The following is a 23,387-nucleotide window of genomic DNA, read 5'->3' as shown; positions in this document are numbered from 1 at the left end:
CATAACTTGTTGTTTGTTCTTTGTTTTCAGAGGATCAATGACATCATGGGTGATGTGTTGGCTTGTGCATGTATTGGATTAAAGTGAGGCAGAGTTGCACAAACTCATCAGCTTCACTCTCTGTTCATGAATCATCGAATTCCAGTGGCACAGCAAAAGTTAAGATAACTGGTGATGGCACAGAATGCAGTGGATCACCTTGACAACTTCAATGTCTGACCTAGCTCTAGCACTCCACAGTGCCTCCTTCAACCACTTTCAAGACTGTTGGAACAAATTATTATCTGTCTCTTCTTCTGGGGAAAGTCTTTATGTTTGATGTAGACATCCCCCTAATTTATTGACAGGTTTGAGGCTTGTTGATTACACTAAACCTGATTTAGCCCATCTGCTGAAACAGTTTACTGGACCGTGGCCACCACACATGCTACAGCTTCTTGGAGTCACAGGAGAGAGCTGGGTGGGAAGTGGACACCATAGTTGGATGAGCAGCCCTGAAAAGGCCTCAGCAAACCCTCACACCAGAATTGCTAACTCCCTTTGAACACTCCACGTATCCCATGTATATTTGTACGTAACTATATTGATAGTCAAGACCTTTCCCCTTGAATTATAGAAATAGATATAGAAATATATATAGCAATATAATTTTTATATTTATTTATTTTCTTTGCTGTAAGAATCTCTCTCACACCTAACTCCACCAAAATCTGTGCTACCATACAAATGTAGAATTCCAAAGGAAAGGGGTAATTCCTTTGATCAAAGAACCAATGTTTTCTCACTGAAGAAAATATCCCTAGGACATTTTCCTGAAAATTTTTCTGTAGCTTAGAGATCCAGTACTTTCTTGTACTCTTTTCTCTTTATCCTTTGTTTAAATACTTAATATAGTTTCAACTAATTTTCTTTTCTATATAGCTCTAGATCCATCAAATTTTCCACCTGGATCTAGTTTTGCATCATTTAGTATAACATGTAAAAACATTTTTATAATATTGTTCATTGACCTTGATAAGAAAAACAGGAAACATGTTTAGCCTATATCCCTCCTCCTATTTAAACAATGACAATGCTTAAAGATTCCAGTGTGTAGATATTAGCTAACATTATGCAGAGCTTTAACATTTTGGAGCATTTTGCACATTTTATTTTATCTCTATGAAATCCTGGTTGGTTTTCATGTCCATTAAACAGTTGAAAATTGAATCTGAGAGAGCCTAAGTGGGTTACTAGGGTCACACTGCTATTAAGTGAATGAATGAAGATTTTAACTCAAGGTTTTCTTAGTCCAGGTTCAACATTCTGAACTGTACTTCAAGCTGTCTGTCAGATGTCTGAGAGGGGAGGTAGTGGAGGAATCTATTTTACTTCCCCAACAATCACTGCACTAAACCCTGGGACTGACCAACATAATCAGAAATAAGAATTTTCTTGTACCAAAGAGAAAGCTGGAAAACCATTTTTGGAGCTACTGCACTGCAGCCAATTACATCCCACCCCCTACCCCCCCAAAATAGAAAAGAAACTGGAAATGTCTAGACTGGAAAAAGAATTTTCATGGAATGAATGATGGAAAGAAGTAAGGAAGAAAGGAGGGAAGGAAGGAAGGAAGAATGTAAGGAAGGATTTAAATTATGTTGATCTCAACTGAGGATTTGCAGATATGTAGCAACTTTTGTTTGCTTCCAACCATCCAGGCCTCAGCTGACATGCAACATCCTGGAATAATCTCAATTTTAACCATTTTTTTTTTAAATGTGGGCTTTCTTTCTCTACTTTTCCTTCCTTAATATTGGCTTTCATTTGTCTGGTATCACACATTTAGAGAGACATTTTTCATCCAACATAGGATTTGAAATAGGCAGAACTTCATCCTTTCTTCTGTTAAGTTTAAGGAAAAATCCTATGAATACAGAGAAATAGTCCTAGTTACAAGGGATAGTACCAAAGAGCCTTGAAGAATACATCGTAATCTTTTGGCTACTAGTTCCATGACTCACTTCCCCTCTAATTTAATCCCAGACTGACACTTCAGACTATGTGTGGCAATGGCTTAAAGATTTACTGAGCCAAAGAAAGTTTGAAATTTCTAGAGGTAGACAGACATTAAAGACCTTTACTACTTACTCCTATCAAACTTCCCCTCTCAGTGACAATTCTATTAGATTCCTCCAAAAGTGAATAGTGTTGAGCTCCTAAATGGGATTGTGGGAAACCAGAGAGACAGGGAATGAATGATTAAGAAAGGGGGTCAGATAAAATTTAGGCCAATGTTCCAGAGGAAATGAGTAAATATGCCATAAGTACAAGCAGAAATCCAGAAAAGAGTATGAGATTTCTAGAGTGGTGGAGAAGCCTAGTAAAAGAGACAAATGAACAAAAGGAGTGAAATATATAAATTATGGAAGAAGCTTGGAAATCTTAGCAAATTAGTGTAGACCCTAATGAAACATGGAGAAAACAGATCTCAAAAACTCAAAAATATTAAGGCAATTTAAAAAGAACAAAACTGGAAGTAAACATATCTACTATAAAAAAGACTGACCTAGAAAACAGAGCAAAAGAGTGTATAAGAATCTTTGGCCTAAAAAAAATGTAAAATAGAGCAACATATATTTTTAAAAATTTAATTTTAAATAAAAATTTTAAAAAATTATAAGAAAATTACTGAAAAATATTTGAAACAGATGACAAAGTGAAAAGTAGTAGAATCCACACATGACTCTCTAGAAAAAGAAGCCTCAAAATATTTTACTATATTTTTCTTTTTAATTTATGAAATAAAACAAACATTTCCATAGTATAGTGCAATAATAAGATGATTGTACATGAAACAGCACATTTGCTATGTGAAACTTACAATTCCTTTCAAATATATCATGTTATCATGTCAATTTCTTTCCCCACCACTCAAGAGATGGCCTCCATTAGATTCTCTCTCTCTCTCTCTCTCTCTCTCTCTCTCTCTCTCTGTCTGTCTATCTCCATATACTTATATATGTATGAAATTATTCTACACATAGTTCTACTTATCAGTTCTTTCTGTTTGCAGACAGTGATTTTCTTCACATGTCCTTTAGTTAATTTGGGTATTTATAATAGACAAAATAACTTATTTGCTTAAAGTCATTCTTAAAACAATATTACTGTTACTGTAAACAATGCTCAATTGGTTCTGCTTATTTTACTCTTCATTTATTTCATGCAATTTTGTTTTTCATTTTTTCCCCTAAAATCACTGGGTACAGGAGCTTTCATTTTTTTTAAATCAATCTTCAGTGTCTGGCACAGTTTCTGGCACACAGATAATTATTTTTTAAACTGAATTGAATTGATAGTGAATTCCTCTTCATTGAAAGTCTTTAAGCAGGACCTGGGAAGCCTTTTGTGTTTTGTGAAGGTTATTGTAGTGTGTTACTGTTAAAGTACTGGTTTGACAAGATTGCCTCTGAAGGCATTTCTACTCATTAAATTCTGTTTCTCTGAGTTTGCAAATATTATTCCTCTTGTATACTGCTTATGTTTGCTCTGACTAGTATTTATACCCACAGATTATATTTCTGTCTGCTGTTATGATAGTCCTGAGTGATATAAGGATTAGCTATTATTCTTGTTATGCCAAAGAGCTTCTAAGGACATGTATTGCATATACATATATATAGATGTGTTTGTGTATGCATATGTGTATATATGTATATTTATATGAATATAATACACATAAATGTATATGTATGTGTGCATATATATATATATACATATATGTACTGGATTTTATATTATTCTGTTGTAGAGCTTTTTGTAATTTCACATCCAAATGCACTGTCTACAATAATGCGAAAAACTCCATAAAAGCAATATTAGATGACAATGTAATGCACAGTGTAATTTCTGAATGTCAGTCAGGATAGAAATGTAAGCCTTTTAAAATGTCTCATTGACCTAAAGTCACCATTAGCAGAACTCTTCAGTACAACCCTTTGGAGCTGAAACTTCCTACAAAATGGTAATGTTATGAAATGTTTCTTGCAAGTATTACAGTTGAGAAATAGAGTGATTTAAAATATGCCTGTTTCTAAGGCTGGTTAAACCTACAGATTTTAATACACAAAAACCTCTGTGATTATTTTTATTGGAAAGAAATGCTTCTCTAAGAAATCCCTCCATGGATGCAGATAGTCATTACTAATTAGTTCTTATCCTAAGGATCACAGATTTTGAAAGGACTTCAGATACTCTCTAGCCTAGTCCCCTATTTATACAGGAAAAGAAACTTGAACTCAGAAAAATTAAGTGACTTACCCAAGGTCACAGAGATAATAAGTAGCAGAGGCAGAATTCAAAACCAAAACCCCTTAAATTTTCAAACTAGTCTTCTTTCTACCATGCTACAAAGATAACTTCTGGGGATTTGCCTTTGGAAGGTATTAAAAGTTTGATAATGACTTTCAGATTATTGACATGGTTACCACAGGGGATAATTTATTTTACTTTATTTGCAATACAAGGCTCAAGAAATACCTAACATTTGTGAATGACCTAGAGCAAACCCCTCAGTATTTATATAAAAACAAGTCTGAAAATATGTGGGCTATAGATGGACAATAGGCTATGTAATCTGTGTATATGATGAGAAGCCTTATTGTAGTCCAACAAATCGTGATCCGCATCAGTTCTCTCATAAGCAGTAGACTTGTTCTATAGTTAGGGCAAGTGGTCCACAATATCATTGGCCCAGACTCTCAGATTTCACTGTGAGTGTGGGTTAAGTGCTCCCTCTTAGCTTTGATTAGCCCATTAGGATTTAGATTATGATAACTGATGCACTGGATTCTTGGAGTTCTGTGAGTCCTGAAAAAAAACGGTAAGTATACCAAATAAGAATATGACCCAAAGCAATGTATCCTCCTTTGGGTACTTTAAATTCTTGTGGTCTCAAATGGATAGCATCTGTATAAAATCAAGAAAGGCATTTAATTTCTCTCAGAACCAGTTTCCTCCTCAATAAAATCAGGAAGCAATAGTAGATTTCTCCTGAAAATCTTTCCAGTTCTATATCTCTGATGATAGAATGGCAGTGGGTATTAAGTAATAGATATTAGATATGAATGAATATCTGCTCAAATTGCATTGCTGGAAAAGATTTTTGAGAGTCCCTTAGTCAACAAGAACATCGAATCAGTCAACACGTAAAGAAATTAATACAGTTTATTCATATGAAGGACAAATGCTGAAGTTGAAGTTTAAATACTTTGGTTGCAAAATAAGATAGGAATCATTGGAAAAGATTGATGTTGGGAAAGATTGAAGGAAAAGAAGGAGGAAATGGCAGAGGAGGAGATAGTGTCATGGAAGCAACAGACATGAGCTTGGAGATGCTTTAAGAGATAGTGGGGGATAGAAAAGCCTGGTGTGCTATGATTCACAGAGTCACAAAGAGTCAGACATGACTGGAAAACAACAACCAATGTCTGTTGACTCTAAATCCAATACACTTCATACCAGGACACTTTATGATTATAAATAAATGGCTTCAACCCTGTGCCTTATCATTGCTTCATCTGTAAATTGAAAAGTTTTGATTACATGAGATCTGAGGTCCTACCTTCTAGATCCGAAAGCCTATTGCCTCAAATATTTTGTTGTAATGTCAGTTATAGCAGTACACCCGAGGACTGCTGCTGTGAGTAATTTTAGGCATCTAATAGCACAGTATGATGAACTCTATCAGCAATAAACTAAACAGTATTCAATAGAGCAAAGCATAGTACTCATAACAACATCCTAAAGAAAACACATCATCTAATACATATATGTTGTTGTCGTTGTTGCTGTTGTTGTTGTGCTTGTACTTCATTCTTGAAGGGTACTATGACATCAAGAAGATGATATGACTTTCTGTTGACTTTCATTTGAGTGAGGGAGAGCTGTGCAAGGTCATCAACCTCACTTTCTTCTTCTAAGCCATCTGGATCAAGTGGTCTAATAGTCATCAGGATGGCTGGAGATGACCCAGGATGCATTGTGAGACCCTGGCTCTTTCAGGCTAACATCTTATAGTGTTCTCACTTGACTGAGATACACCTATTCAATGAATAGGTTTTTTAAGTAGTTGCTCAAGAGATGGCCCCTTCAATAAAAACAAACAAACAAACAAACAAACAAACTGTATCTCATAATACTCAGTATGTCATATGGCACATAACATTTGTCATTACATCTCCAAAATGAAAGGCTCCCTGGCTAAGGTGGAACAGGAAGAGGTGGAGCTCAAGCAGAGCTGAGAGGAAATTGGTCAAAGTCTGATCAGAGCTAAGAAGGATGAAGGCAAGCAGGCTACTGGCTACTGTGAGTGAAAGTGATTGCAATTTTAAGAAGACCTGCTTTTGATTTGTTTAATGGAACTAGTCTGTGGAAAGTCTAGGAGGGGAAGGCTTGAGGATAGTGTTGTTCTCCGCATTGTCATTGTGTATGGATTTTTGTTACTACAATTTAGCTTTCTGGAGCCTGAATAAGTATTTGGTTCTGTCTTCCATGTGGAAAATCTGCTGTATTCCACAATTCAGAATTGTGCCAGGATATTCATGACCGCAGTAGGATCTGTGAATATCGCATTGGTGCTAAAACTATCCACTCCTAGTTCACTGTAAGAACAATCTGCTTAATCAGTATCCTGTGTCTATTTAAAGTCCTCTCTCATCTTGACTGGAGACTGACTTCCAAACCCCAAGGGTCTTTCTCCATGGGCTGACAGCTCCCAACTCTTCCCTGGGTTTACACAGTCAACTCTTTGCTTCTTCTCCTTGTTTCACGTCACAGGCACTGTTAATTTTTTTTAAAATTTTATTATTATTTTATTTGTTTGCAGTGTTCGACAACTATTTCCATATATCTTAGATTTTTCCCCCTCCCTTTTCCTCCTTCCCCCCCCACTCCTCCCTCCCTCCTCCCTCCCTGACTTGGCACACATTGTTCTCCAGATTCTACACATACATTCCTATTAAATGCATTTTCACCTTAGTCATGTTAAACAGAAGAATTAATATGAAGGGGAGAAATCATAAAACAAACCAGAACATAATACAAAAGAAAATGATCTGCTACATTCTGTGATCGAATTCCATAGTTCTTTCTCTGCATGTGGAAAGTATTTTGCCTTAAAAGATCATAGGGAATTTTTAAGGCCTTATGTTGCAATGAAGTTCTAAGTCCACCAGAAAATATCTTTGTACACTGTGGTTATTGTTGTGCATAAAGTTCTCCTGATTCTGCTCCTATCACTCAGCTTCAACTCATGTAAGTCTTTCCAGGCCTCTCTGAATTCTTCCTATTCATCATAGCACAATAGTATTCCATTACATTCATATAACATAATTTATCCAGTCATTCCCCAATTGATGGGCATCCCCTTGGTTTCCACTTTTTGGACACCACAAAGAGTACTGCTATAAATGTTTTTGTATATGTGGGACCCTTGCCCATGTTTATGATCTCCTGGGGATACAGCCCTAGAAGGAGGACTGCTGGGACAAAGGTTGTGCATATTTTGCTAGCCCTTTGAGCATAATTCCAAATTGCTCTACAGAATGGTTGGATCAGTTCACAGCTCCACCAACAATGAATTAGTGTTCCAAATCTCCCACATCTTCTCCAACATTTATTATCATCTTGTTTTGTCATGTTAGCCAATCTGATAGGTATGATGTGGTGACTCAGAGTTGTTTTGATTTGTATCTCTGTAATCAATAGTGATTTAGAGCATTTTTTCTTATGACTATAGATAGCTTTGTTTTCTTCCTCTGAAAAATGCATATCCTTTGACCATTTATCAATTGGGGAATGACTTGTATTCTTGCAGATTTGACTTAGTTCTCTATATATTTTAGAAATGAGGCCTTTATAGCAGACGCTAGTTGCACAAATTCTTTCCCACTTGTCTGCTTCCCTCCTAATCTTGGTTTCATTGGGTTTCTTTGTGCAAAAACTTTTCAATTTAATGTAATCAAAATTATCCATTTTGCACTTCATAGTGCTTTCTATCTCTTATTTAGTCAAAAATTCTTTCCTTCTGTGCTGGGGATGGAAGCTCAATTCCATATGGACAGTCTCAGGCGGGTAAAGGTGGGAACTTCTAAATCTTAGAGTTCTCACGAGGCCCCCCAGGAAACGACTGGGAATCGAGGTGAACCGAGCTATATCGTGTATTTCCGCCTCTTCCCGTGAGAAACGTGATGGGAGAGAGCTCTCCCCACCCTCGAGATTGTCCCGGATCTGGGCACACCTATTATTATCTAACAGCACGGTATTCAGGTGCAAACTATGCGGCTGGAGAGCTTAATTAGGATAAGGAAAACCTGAAAGCGCTCTTAGCGCGGGAGGGGCGCGGACAGGACAGAAGGCTCCACTTTTCCTCTCTCCGCTCTTCCCTCCCCCTCTCTCCCCACTTACACTTCTACTTCCAATCTCTTATTGTAAGATCTTTGCCTCCTTGGGAGATCTTTCTCTCTCCCTCCTAAGGAAGAATTCCTCCTGCACTTGTAACCAGAACCCTGAAATAAAGCTCAACCCTTGTTCGACTCTGAGAGGTCTCTTCCCTCATACGAGTATCCGGTTTGGCCAGCCGAAGACCTCCGATAGAGGTAAGGTAAGACTCGGGTAGCCCACAGGCCTCTAGGCCTGGCACTTCTGCATAAATGTGATAAATACACTATTCCATGCTCTACTAATTTGTTTATAGTATCAGTCTTTATACCCAGATCATGTATTCATTTGGACTTTATTCTTGTGTATGGTGTCAGACATTGGTCTATGCCTAGTTTCTGTCATACTGTTATCCAGTTTTCACAGCAATTTTTGTAGACCAGTAAGTTCTTATCCCAGTAATTGTGGTCCATGTGTTTTTCAAATAGTAAATTGCTCTCTTCATTGACTACTCTGTCTTGGGTACCTAACATATTCCACTGGTCTCCTCTTCTGTTTCTTAACCAGTACCAAATGGTTTTGATAACTGCTGCTTTACAATAAAATCTGAGTTCTGATAGAGGTAGGCCGCCTTCCCTAACATTTCTTTTCATTAGTTTCCTTGATATTCTGGACGTTTTATTATTGCAGATGATTTTGATATTATTTTTTCTACCTCTAGAAAATAATTATCTGATAGATTGATTTGTATGGCACTGAATAAGTAAATTAATTTAGGTGGAACTGTCATTTTTATTATATTGGCTTAGTCCACCCATGAGCAACTGTTGTTTTTCCACTTATTTAGATCTGACTTTATTTATGTGAAAAGTGCTTTGTAATTGTGTTCACATATTCCCTGGGCTTGTTTAGGCAGGTAGACTCCCAAATATTTTATGGTGTCTACCCTAGCTTTAAATGGGATTTCTCTTTCTTTCTATTACTATTGGGCTTTGTTAGTAATGTGTAGAAAAGCAGAAGATTTTTGTGGGTTTATTTTGTAACCTGCAACTTTGCCAAAGTTGTTTATTATTTAAGCAGTTTTTTACTTGATTCTCTGGGATTCTCTAAGTATATCATCATATCATCTGCAAAGAGTGATAACTTAGTTTCTTCTTTTCCTTTTCTAATTCCTTCAATTTTTTTCTTCTCTTATTGCTACAGCTAAAATGTCTAGGCCCATACTGAATAATAGTGGTGATAATGGACATCCTTGTTTCACCCTGATCTTATCAGAAATGCATCTAACTCATCCCCATTGCATACAATGTTTGCTAAAGGTTTTAGGTAGATACTGCTTATTACTTTATGGAATATTCCATTTATTCCTATGTTCTCCAGTGTTTTCAATAGGAATGGGTTTTGTATTTTGTCAAAAGCTTTTTCTGCATCTTTTGAGATAATCTTGTGGTGTCTGTTAGTTTTGTTGTTGATATGATCAATAATGCTAATAGTTTTTCCAAATATCGAACTAGACATTCATTCCAGTTTAAATCCTATGTGATCATAATGTATTATCCCTGTGATTAGTTGCTTCATTCTTTTTGCTAAAATCTTATTTAAAATTTTTGTATCTATATTTATTAGAGAAATTAGTCTACAATTTCTTTCTCTGTTTTGCCTCTTCCTGATTTAGATAGCAAAACCATATTTGTACCAAAAAAAGAATTTGGGAGGACTCCTTCCCAATTTTCAAAAATAGTCTGTATAGTATTGGAGTTAACTGTTATTTAAATGTTTGATAGAATTGACTTATGAATTCATCCAGCCCTGGAGATTTTTTCTTAGGGAATTCATTGATGGCTTTTTCTGAGATGGGGTTATTTAAGTATTCAACTTCCTCTTCTGTTAGTCTGGGCAATTTGTATCTTTTAAAATAATCATCCATCTCATTTAGATTGTGGAATTGATGGGCATATAGTTGGGCAAAGTAATTCTTATTATTTTTTAATTTCATCCTTATTGGAGGTCAGCTCACCTTTTTCATTTTTGCTATTGGTAATTTGGTTTTCTTCTTTCTTTTTTTCATCAAAGTGACCAAAGGTTTATCAATTTAATTGGTTTTATCATAAAACCAATTCCTGGTTTTATTTATTAGTTCAATAGTTTTCTTAATTTCATTTTTGTTAATCTCTCCTTTGGTTTTCAGTATTTCTAACTTGGCATTTACTTGAAGATTTTCAATTTGTTCTCTTTCGAGCTTTTTCAGCTGCATGTCCAATTTATTTATCTTCTCTTTCTCTATTTTATTCATGTAGGCACTCAAAGATATTAAACTTCTAAGAACTGCTTTAGTAATACCTCCTAAAATTTGATAAGTTGTCTCATTTTTGTCATTCTCTTGAATGAAGTTGTTGATTGTTTCTACAATTTATTGTTTAACCCACTAATTCTTTAGGATTAGATTGTTCACTTTCCAATGAGTTTTTGGTTTATGTTTCCAATGTCTTTGATTACATATAAGTTTTATTGTGTTATGGTCTGAGCAGGAAGCATTGACTATCTCTAAATTTCTGCACTGTGTTGGGAGGTTTTAAAGGCCTACTACATGGTCAAATTTTGTATACATGCCACAAACTGCTGAGAAAAATGTGCATTCCTTTTTATTCCCATTCAGTTTTCTCCAGAAATCTATCACCCAGAGTTCTATTCACCTCCTTAACTTCTTTCTTGTCTTTTTTGAGGTTAGATTTGTCAAGTTCACAGAAGGGAAGGTTGAGGTCCCCCACTATTATACTTTTGCTGTATATTTCTTCCTGTAACTCCCTTAACTTCTCTTCTAAGAATTTGGATGCTATACGACTTGCAGCATATATGTTTAGTAATGAAAATGCTTCATTTCATATGGTGCCTTTTAGCAAGATATAGTTTCGTTCCTTGTCTCTTTTGATTAGATTTATTTCTGCTTTTGCTTTATCTGAGATTAGGGTGGCTACCCCTGCTTTTTTACATCAACTGAAGCACAGTAAATTCTGCTGCACCCTTTTACCTTTACCCTATGCGTATCTCCCCTTTTCAAATGTGTTTCTTGTAAACAACATATCGTTGGATTATGGTTTTAATCCATTCTGCTATCCATCTCTGTTTTCTGGAAGAGTTCATCCCATTCACATTCACAGTTATGATTACAGGATTACAGTTTGTTTCTTTCCCTCCATCCCTTTTCCCTTTGTTTGTGCTTTTAGTTCTTCCTTCTCCCTTCCCCTCCCCCAAAAAGTTTTAATTTTTGACCACCACCTCCTACAGTCTTCCCTCCCTTCTTTCAATCCCACTTCCTTTTAATCCCCTTTTCCCTTACTGCTTCTTCTCTCCCTTTTAGCCTTCCCTCCCATTTCTTTCCCTCTTCCTCTCTTATTGCCTAGAGAGCTAGTTGTATTTCTGTTCTTAACTGAGTTTTTTACACTCTCCTTGAATCTGGTCAGATGAGAGTACCTCTCAAACAATACTCATCTCCCTCCCCTCTTTCCTTCTACTGTAATATATTTTTGTGCCTCTTCTTGTGATCAAATTTATTTTTTTCTGCCTCCTCCTTTTCAAAGCTCCCATTACAATTCCTTTGCATCGTTAAATCACATTTGTTATCATCATACCATTAAATTTATACCCACTCCCTCTATCTATGTATATCCCTTTTACATTTCATTTTATGTGCATATACTTGCCTGAAAAATTATTCTCAACTTTGCTGGGTAAATAATCTTTGATTGAAGTCTCAGCTCCTTTGCCTTATATAATATCGTATTACAATTCCTTCAGTCTTTTAATATAGAAGCTACAAGGTCCTGTGTGATCCTGACTGTAGCTCCTCAAAATCTGAATTCTTTCTTTCTGGCTGCTTGCAGCATTTTCTCCTTCACTTGATAGTTCTGGAATTTGGCAACGGTATTGCTTGGTGTTTTTAGTTTGCCTTCCTTTTCAAGAGGTGAACAGTGGATTTTTTTGATGACCATTTTGCCCTCTGGATCTAGGAATTCTGGGCAATTTTCCTTGATGAGTTCTTGGATGATATTGTCCAGGGTGTTTTTTTCATCATGGCTGTCTGGTAGACCAATAATCCTTAGATTTTCTCTCCTTGATCTATTTTCCAGGTCAGTTATTTTTCCAATTAGATATTTTACATTTTCTTCCATCTTTTCATTCTTTGGTTTCTGTTTGTCTGATTCTTGATGTCTCATATATTCATTAGCTTCTACTTGCCAGATTCTATTTTTTATCAAATTGTTTTCTTCAGTTAACTTTTGCATCTCCTTTTCCATCTGTCCAATTGTTCCTTTAAAGTAATTATTTTCACCAGTTAGATTTTGTACTTCCTTTTCCATTTGTCCAATTTTCCTTTTTTAAGGAGATGTTCCATTCAGTGAATTCTTTTTTTTCATATTTTTGAAGTCATTGGCTAGTTTTTCTTCTATTTATCTAATTTTGTTTTTAAAATCCTTCCAGAGCTCTTCCAAGAAGGCTTTTTGTCCTTCTGATCAGTTAATATTCCCTTCTGAAGTTTTAGATGGGAGTACAGTCTCAATGCTGACCTCTTTGGTATTTGTGTTTTGGTCCTTGTTCCCATGGAAAGATTCTATGGTCTTTTTTTTTTCTGCTTTGTTTTTTACTCATGATAATAACCCTTTTCCTACCTTTTAAGGTAGATCTCTGCATTTGTGGCACAGGGAGCTTTGTCTCACACTTCTTGTGCCTAAAACTTGAGGCTTTGTGTGTTGTGGCCTCTGGTTCTTTCAGCTAGAAATTAAATGCTGCAGCTTACCTGGTGCTGAGCTGGCTGGTGTTTGAAAGCAGAAGCTGGTTAGGTCTTTTCCCGTTTCCCTGCAGTTACCCTGGAGGTAACTTGTTAAGTGTGGAGGAGGGGTGGTATGGATGACAGAGGCCCTTCTCCTGAGCTAGAGCATGGGCAAACTCAGCTTTCTGCGCTAGTGTCTTCCCAATGACACTGGGGTGCTAAGACATGCCTGCAGTCCTGGTGTTGGCAGTTACTGGTTTCACCAGCCTGGGGTTCAGGATCTTCACCTGATTTGTTGAGGTAGCACTGTCTGGGACAGTTCTGATACTACACTGGTCACCTTTGGTCACAGCAAGAGGAACCTTCCTTAGCGATCTTTCTAGCCTCCCAGGTTGAGAGTCTGTTTACCCCTTTTGCTGCTTCCACTGTTCCAGGGTTTTGTCTGGGGACACAATCTCTGGGTTAGTGAAGGTCAACAAGGGGAGGGAGACAGCCAGTATTGATCATTCTGCCATCTTGGCTCCTAGAACCTGAAATCACAGGGATTGTTTCATTCCAAACTCTTCTTACTTCTGCCTGACAGCAGGCTTCAGGGTCTTCTGTTTGCAGCTTCTGTTTCTAGGGAAGCAAAGTTTACTAGGGCTGTAAGAATATTTATAAACATTACCAGTGCCATCATCTCAATTCATGTGTAAAGACCAACAGACTGTCTGATAAATTAACACAGACAAACAGAAGGGACTTCTGCCTGAGAAATCAACACAGATCAGTAGACAGGGCTTCTGCCTGAGAAATTAACACAGACCATCCCACAAGCAAGTTCCCCTAGCCTGCTCACCCTCACATCACTCTCTCTCTCTCTCTCTCTCTCTCTCTCTCTCTCTCTCTCTCTCTCTCTCTCTCTCCAGGCAATACAGTATATATACTGTTTCAAATTAAACACTCTTGATTGATTCAATCAAACACAAGACTTAATCAAAGGCCCACGACTGGCTAAAGCTCAATCCAGAAAAACAGTCAGAAATCCTAATTTGCTTCCTGCTACATTTGGGTAATACAAATTCACATACCTATATCAAGTCAGTATAATAAGTATTTATTTACATTGTGTGTGTGTTCATCCTTTGTTGCCAAAGAAGACCATGGCATCAGAGAAATAATGACATGACTTGCACTTGATTTTGTTTTGAGTGAGGAAGGGCTGTGCAGATCACCAGCCTCACTTGTTCTCCAGAGCCGTCTGAATCCAGTGACCAAATATTCATCAGGATGACTGGAGATGACCCAGGATGAGGTAATGGGTTAAATGACTTGCCCAAGGTCACACAGCTAATAAGAGTCAAGTGTCTGAGGTGAGATCTGAACTCAGGTCCTCCTGACTCCTCCCCTGGTGCTCTATCCACTGTACCATCTAGCTGCCTATTTACATTATTTTGCTTATTAAGTGGCATACTAAACCAGTAAAATATCAACAAAATTCCACATGCTGTAGATTGCTTAACCTGAATAAATAATTGTTTGGAAACATTGAAAAATTAGCCAAAGAGAAAACAAGAATTCAAGAGAAATTCTCCATCAGTTTTACACCTATGACTTTCAGTTATGTTATGGATCATGTCTTTTATGCTGCTTCTTCTTTCCAAGACATCCTTTGGCAATAAGCTACAACCCACTGATTAATTTGTGAGAAGTTACTAGTGTGAGTAGATACTTCCTGAGTAGATTGTTTTTATATGTATGATCAGACTGGACATGTGGCACACTCCTATAGTCCTTCCACTGGGGATGGTGAGATTGGTGAACTGCTTGAATTTGAGAGTTCTAAGCTTGAAGGGCTATGTCCATCAGGCATCCACACTAAGACTGGAACCCAGATAGTGATCCCCTGGGATTATAGGGTCACAAAACAGGGAAGAACAAGCTCAGGTTTAAACAGAGGAAATCAACATGCCTATGGTGATCAGTAGAAGGGTTGGGTATAGTTATGAATACCTATTGCACTTCTATCTTATGTAAGAGAGAGAGCCAGTCTCATCTTTTTATTTATTTATGTATTTGCTTATTTGTGCATTAATTAATTAATTTGTTTCTTTGTTCATTCATTTGTTTATCCATTCATCTATCTATCTATCTATCTATCTATCTATCTATCTATCTATCTATCTATCTATCTATCTATCTATCTATCTATCTATCTATTATATGGATAACCAGGGAATCAAATGGACCAATCATATGAAAAAAGGAGGAACATAACTCCAAGTACTATTTTGGTATTCCTGACATATTTAAAGAAGCAGAAAGGCTGTAATGCTTTGTCTACATAGTACTGATTGAAAGACAAGGACAAGAAATTCACAGTATAAGATGCTATGAATGGGCTGTGATCAGTACTCTTAGATTACTGTGGTATCTCGAAACTTCATGCACATTCTATCACTTGACCCTATTGTCCTGTTTTACAGATGAGGAAGATGGAGGCTAACAGTTTCAGTGACTTGCCAATCTATATCAGAGACAAGATCTACTAATTCCCAGTCCACTGCTCTACCCACTTAATCATGTTGCCTTTTAAAATGAAGTTTTTGGCCCGGTGTAATGAATATGGAATCTTGAATGTGTTCAGATCTCACTTCTGAAAACGAATGCATTTGTGACTTTGGGTAAGTCATTCAATTTCAATAGACCTTGGTAACCTCATTTCTAAAATGAATGTGTTGGACTAAAGAGCCTGTGAAGTCCTTTCCAACTCTACTAGTTTAATCATTTTAGAGTAGGGTTAGCCATTGTAGAGTCCAGTCTATATGAACAAATTGAGGTTTGTGATTAATGAACAAAAAAAATGGATTTCAGAAAAATTTAGTGGAACAAGAAGAACGTTTTTCAATTTTTGTTCTACCTTTCTACTGGCAACTTGAATCGAAATATAGATAGCATTATCATCAAATGTTAAGATAACAACAATCTAGACCAGATAGTAAATGTATTCCTTTAAAAATGAAGTTAAAAATATTATCCATGCTTATGCAACCCCTGTTTCAAAAGTTTCTTTTGTAGAGGCTATACAAGACTGTTCATGTATCTTCAAGAGACAGAGAAACTAGAAGAGTGACAGTTGTAACTGCATTTGTACGAGGTGATTTTCTCCAGGAAATCATGAAGAAATTGTAATGTGTCTTTCATCTACTAAATTTTATTAGTATGCAGAGGAGGCAGAGAAAAGTAAAGAGATTTTTTTAAATTTATTTTTATATTGACCTTATTTAGTATTTTATTATCCCCAGTTACATGTAAAAACAATTTTAACATTTGTTCTTAAAACTGTGACTTCTAAATTCTGTATTTTCATATGTCCTCACCTCGTCCCCTCACTGAGAAGGCAAGCAATTTGATGTAGGTTGCACGTGTGTAGTCATGAAAATATTTTCATATTAGTCGTGTTTTGAAAGAAAATATGGTAATAAGCTGACACTAATTATTGGGAATTTAGTTGAGATCAAGGTCAAGTCCAGGACTTGGCATCACAAAAATAAATTCCCTAAGAATAGAAGATGGGATATCTGACAAGTAATAAAAGTTCCCGTAAAAAAAAAAAAACAACAATCACAACAATCTAATGTTTTTGCTAGACTGAAAGTTCAATATGTCAACAGCGTGATGTAGCTGTATTAAATCTGTTGTCATCAGCTATGATAATACATGTTTGGTTCTCAAAATAGAGAGAGTTGAGGGTTTCTTATCGACATTTGAAATTATGGATTAACTAATTAACTTCAGGAAAGATATATACCAACTAGAACTTAATCAGAGATGGTACTCAATATGGTGAAGAAAAGTGAAGCAAAATCATGGTAGCAACAATTTAAATAACTATAGATCCTTGGCCTGAAAAAGAGAAGATTCAGCAGAGATGCAAATGCCGACTTGGGTTATTGGAAGACCTTTCCTTCAGAAGGATTAATAATATTTTGTCCTCTCTTAGAGGATGTGTAGAAGTTTCTGAGAAGTAGCTTTTGGATAAATATGAAATAAAATTTACTAGCAATTAGCTCTCCAAAAGAAGAATGTCATGACTTTAGAAGTAGTGAGCTCCCTACCATTGGAGATCTTTAGGTGGATGCTGAAAAATATTAAGATGTTATAAAAGGGTTCAGGCTTCAAGTTGGAATTATATTAAAGTCTAAGGTGTCTTTCAATGTTATTTGCTTCCATTTTATTCAGGCATGGGGAGAAATGTAATTTGGTGTTTGGGATAAAAAGTAAGGCAGAGATTCTTTTCAGGTCCAAGATATCTAAATCTACAATTTAATGAAATATATTGGAGCTTGTAAATTGCCTCAATGTATTAAGAAAAACTGAACAAATATGAAAAGATTTGAACTTACAGGAAACCAGGTGCAACTAGTATGTCTAACATTCTCTAAAATCACTTATTCTTTGGCCTATTTCTTCATACAAATATTACAATTCATTACAATGGGAGGATTTTTTAATTGATAATGCAACTTTTTATAAAGGAAATTTGGAATAAAATGTCATATGACATATAAAAATTCTCTTCCTAAGCAACTTTTCAGGAAAAAAAATTATTCAACATAATGTTTAGGAAACAATGAAGTTGTAGGAATAAAAACATTAAAACATATTTTAATGAAAGACCATCCCTTTTGGGAAATTGTGTTGCTGTCACTAAAATCAAGAACAAATAAGACTTGTTCAGTGTGCTTATCTCCATATTCATAGAGTTGTTTTCGAACTGTGATGTTCTTCTTATTGCCTGTGTTTGGAAGTTTGCTTAGTATTTCTGGGCAGCAGTTTCATCATCTGTAAAAATAGGAATGGCTTTAAGATGGCAACAAAGATTTCTTGTACCATTCAAATTTATGATCATTATTTCTAGAAAATATCAAGAATTCTCCTCTTCCTACAATTCCTAACTAAACATATTTGCTAACACTTTCTATGAGTGCAGTTTATGCATACAATGAAATTCTCAAAAGAATGATTCTTCAATTCTGGCACTTTAGCTGATTTTGGGAGAATTAGTAAACATGGAACTTTAGGCTTTACACAATGGAATAATTAGGTATGAATATGACCAATTTTCTTGGTTGAAGATTAACATTATTCCATCTCCTATTGCCTTTGGGTTGTTGCCATTGGGAGATTTCAGCTTTCATTAACATATACACTTGAAGACAGAGAAAAAAAGATGAAATTCAAGCCAACCAGACATTTTCAATATGGAAACTCTATTAAAGTTAGTATTTGAAGAAATAAATTTGAAATTATTTTGTGAAACTCTTTGCTAAAATCTAGATCCCATAAAGCATTAGCTCTTATCAACTTTCTTCATGTGACTACCATAGCTAAAAATTCTTTCTATTGTTCTTAGCATTGTTTTATTTCAATATTCAAATCATTCTGGAATTCAAAATATCTAATTTATTTAAAGGACCATGCTCATCTTTAATTCATCCCAATTAAACATCCTTGTTACTATCTACTTTACTTTTTTCCCCTTAAAATTTTCCATGGCAGGAGTTCCATTAGCCAAGATGGTGAGTAAGCAGTATATTGTTGTAACTCCTATACTCAACTCCATAAAATAGAGTCACAAAATAGAGTCCTCAAATAAATCCTGGAGCTGTGGAACAAGCAAAAAGAAGGGGATGAACAGTTTTTTAGCCCAAGTAACTTGGAAGATCAGCAGGAAAGGTCTTTCTCATTTGAGTAAAAAGAGAGTAGATTATAGGACAAGAAGCATCGCAGCAAGCCAGCAGCAAGCCCCCCCTCAGCAAAACATCTGGAGATCCTAAGACCCAGTGTGTTGGAGACAAGCACTGACAGCATGCCTTTACATAGAGGAACCAGTAGACTCCAACCGCAAGGACCACCACGTGCTTAAGTGTAGCTCCAGGGAAACAGACTGCCTTGAGTGCTCAGACCTCTATGTGCCACAGCACAGCCCCAGATAAATAAGTAGCCACCAATTCTAAGGGTGCCTAAGCAAATGGGATCCTCCAGTCAGTTTCAATGTAGCCATGAAGAAATGCAGAGACCCCTCACCAAGCCTCAGCACATGACATCCATCAACAATAGGACTTCAGCTCACATCAGGTAAGCTTCCAGACACATGGCCTCTATCACTGACAGCCACCACTCCAAGCCCTTAACCACCAGAAAGAGGATTCCCCCATGAACCTTAGGACAGCATCAGAGCAGCACCAAGTAAACAGCCAGGGCCCACAGCCATTGCCACCAGAAGCCAAAGACAGAACCTGTTCCACCCTAGGAGCAGAGATTACATTTAGTTTCTTAAAATGTTTATTTATTTATTTATTTTTAGTTTTTAATATTCATTTCCATAAAATTTTGAGTTCCAAATTTTCTCCCCATCTCTCCCCTCCCTCCACCCCCTAATGCCTTGCATTCTGATTACACCTTGGCTCAATATGCCCTCCCTTCTATCACACCCCTCCCTTCCTTTATCCACATTTTCTCTCTTTTCTTGTAAGACAAGATTGATTTCTATACCCCATTACCTGTATTTCTTATCTCCCAGTTGTATGCAAAAACAATTCTCAATATTCGTTTCTAAAACTTTCAGTTCCAACTTATCTCCCTTCTTCCCTTCCAACCCGTCCCCACTGAGAAGGCAAACAATTCAAAATAGTGTATGTATATACATTTGCATGTATGTGTAGCTTTGCAAGACTTTCATAACAGTCATGTTGAGTAAGACTAACAATATTTCCCATCATCCTATCATGCCCCTCTATTTATTTGGTTCTCTCTTTTGACCCTGTCCCCCAAAAAAGTATTTATTTCTAATTACTTTTTCTTCCCATTTACCCTCCCTTCTATCATTCCCCCACCCCACGTGTCTTCTTCTCCTCTACTTTCCTCTAGTGTAACATATATTTTCATACCAAATTGTATTGTTGACTCATTAAGCCAAATGTGAAGAGAATAAGCTTCACTTTTCCCCTCTCACCTCCTCCCCTTTCTCCTCCATTGAAAAAGCTTTATTTTTGCCTGTTTTATGAGAGATAATTTGCCCCATTCCGTTTCTCCCTTTCTCCTCCCAAAATATTCCTCTCTCACCCCATAATTTTATTTTTTTAGATATCCTCTCTTCTTTTTCAACTCACTGTGTGCTCTCCATCTATATATCTATATCTATATCTATATCTATATATATATATTTGTGTGTGTGTTTGTGTGTAATTCCTCCAACTATCCAAATATTGAGAGAAGTCTCAAGAGTTACAAATATTATTTTTCCATGTAGAAATGTAAACAGTTCAACTTTAGAAAGTCCTTTATGATTTCTCTTTCCTGTTTACCTTTTCATGCTTCTCTTGATTCTTGTGTTTGAAAGTCAAATTTTCTATTCAATTCTGGTATTTTCATCAAAAATACTTAAAAGTTTTCTATTTCATTGAATGACCAGTTTTTCCCCCTGAAGTATTATCCTCAATTTTGCTGGGTAGTTGTTTCTTGTTTTGAATCCTAGTAACTTTGACTTATGGAATATCATATTCTAAGCCCTTCAACCCCTTAATGTAGAAGCTGCTGGATCTTGCATTATCCTGATTGTATTTCCAAGATACTCAAATTGTTTCTTTCTAGTTGCTTGCAAAATTTTCTCCTTCATCTGGGATCTCTCCAATTTGGCTACAATATTCCTAGGAGTTTCTCTTTTTGAGATCTCTTTCAAGAAATTATCTGTGGATTCTTTCAATATTCATTTTACCCTCTGGTTCTAGAATATAAAGGCAGTTTTCCTTGATAATTTAATAAAAGATGATGTCTAGGCTCCTTTTTTTGATCATGGCTTTCAGGTAATCCCATAATTTTTAAATTTTCTCTCCTGGATCCATTTTCCAGGTCAGTTGTTTCTTCAATGAGATATTTCATATTTGATTCTATTTTTTTAAATTCTTTTCATTTTGTTTTGTAATTTCTCAGCTTCTCATAATGTCGTTAGCTTCCATGTGCTCCATTCTAATTTTTAAAGAACTATTTTCTTCAGTGAGCTTTTGTACTTGCTTTTATATTTGTCTGATTCTACTTTTTAAAATATTCTTCTCCTCATTGACTTTTTGACCCTCTTTTCCCAATTGAGTTAACCTATTTTATTTTCTTCAGCATTTTTTGGGTCTCCTTTAGCAAGCTGTTGACTCACTTTTCAGGATTTTCTTGCATCACTCTCTTTTTTCTTCCCAATTTTTCCTCCACCTCTCTTACTTGATTTTCAAAATCCTTTTTGAGCTCTTCCATGACCTGATACCAGTGCACATCCACTTTGGAGATTTTGGATGCAGAGCTCCTTACCCCCTAGGTCTTCCTTTGATGGTATGCCTTGTTTTTCCACATCCCAAAGTGGGGTGCTCACCTGCTTACCAAGAAAGTAACCTTCCATTGTCTATTTCTTTTTACCTTTTGGGGTGCATTTTCTCAGCCAGTTACTTGACTTTTGAGTCCTTTCTCAAGAGGAGGGTATACTCTGGGGACCTGTAAGTTCCCAGTTCCTCCAAGGTGGCACAGTCAGGGGAGAGAAGTTTCGTCCTCTCCTGGCCTGTGCACTGGTCTGGGAGCAAGCAAAAACTTTTCTGCCCAGAATCTGTGAATAGTAGAATTCCCTCTCCACAGTCACTCTTCCAGTACTACTCCTCCTCATCCCAGGGCCCAGCTCCATAGCTACTGTTGGCGGGCCAGACTGCATTGTCATTCCCAGATGAAAAAGTTATCTCACTGACCTCTGAAAGTTTCTTTGGTGTTTGTGGTTTGAGGGATCTGAAGACCACCACTGCTACTGGAGGTTCCACCCTGGAGGCCTGTTCTGGTCCTGTTCTTCCTAGTTCCACGTGGCCAAGCTTGAACTGTCCTCTGCTCTGTGCCCTTTGTGATAGACCTTTCCTGTTGGCTTTCCCAGTTACCTTGTGCTGGAAATCTGCTTTGCTCTGTCATTTTGTGACTTCTGCTGTTCTAGAATTTGTTTAGAGTCATTTTTTACAGGTATTTTATGGGCTGTCAGGGAAGAGCTAGAGTATGCACAACTTTCAACTTGGCCATCTTGATTTTTTCCCCCTCCCCTCCCACAGAGATTACATTTAAAAGAAAGAGAAAAAGCAAAAAAGAAAAGAAATGAAAACCATCTGCAACAGCAGGAGTAACAACAGAATAACCTGGCTATAGGAAGCTCTCATGGTGAAAGGAAAGACCAAAAACACATTCAGAAAAGGACAAGGACATCAAAATACTTATGGCAAAAACAGAAAGAAAAATAGGAAGTGGTCTCAAACCAAGAAAGACCTCATGGAAGAGGTCAAAAGGGGGCTTAAAAATCATATAAGAAAGGTAGAAGAAAAAAATGTGAAAAGAAATGACATCCATGGAAGAAAATTATGAAAAAGAAAAGAGTCAATTCTAAAAAACTGCTTAAAAAAGCAAAGTAGCAAAATGAAAAAGGCTATACAAAAATTTACTGAAGAAAAAATGGAAAAAAGTACAAAAACAATGATTTGAAAATTAGAATTGGGCAAGTGGAAGCTAATGATTCTATGAGACTTCAATAATCAACCAAGTAAATTCAAAAGAATGAAAATATAGAAGGTAATGTAAAGTACCTCATGGAAGGCATTTTATCTGGAAGGTATCTATGTGGAAGAGGGATCCAGAGGAGACAATATTAGAACCACTGGATTACTTGCAAGTCATAATCAAAAAGCAGCCCTGGAAAATATCTTTCAAGAAATTATCAATGAAAACTGCCCTGACATCTGGGAACCAGAGGGTCAAATATTCCTTGAAAGAATCTACCAATTACCTCAGGAAAGACATCCCTAAATAAAAATGCCAAGGATCACTATAGGTAAATTTCATAACCAGAAGGTCAGGGAAAAAATACTACAAGTGGTCAAGAAGAAACAATTGATATATCTGGGAGTCACAATTATGATCACCCTGAAGCTGGTAGCTGCAACATTAAAGGATCCAGGTTCATGGATGCAGTTTGGAACTATGCCCATAGGGCAATCAAACCGTGCATACCCTTTGATCCAGTAACACCACTACTAGGTCTGTATCCTAAAGAGATCATAAACAAACAAAGACCCACATGCATGGAAACAGCAATATTGTACAATTACCATTTTTTGATATAGTTAGTTCCTCTAGGAAATGAAATGAT

This window comes from Notamacropus eugenii, chromosome 5 (genome assembly GCF_028372415.1).
Source record: "Notamacropus eugenii isolate mMacEug1 chromosome 5, mMacEug1.pri_v2, whole genome shotgun sequence".
NCBI classification, from domain to species: Eukaryota; Metazoa; Chordata; class Mammalia; order Diprotodontia; family Macropodidae; genus Notamacropus; species Notamacropus eugenii.
This window is presented reverse-complemented; position numbering follows the sequence as displayed.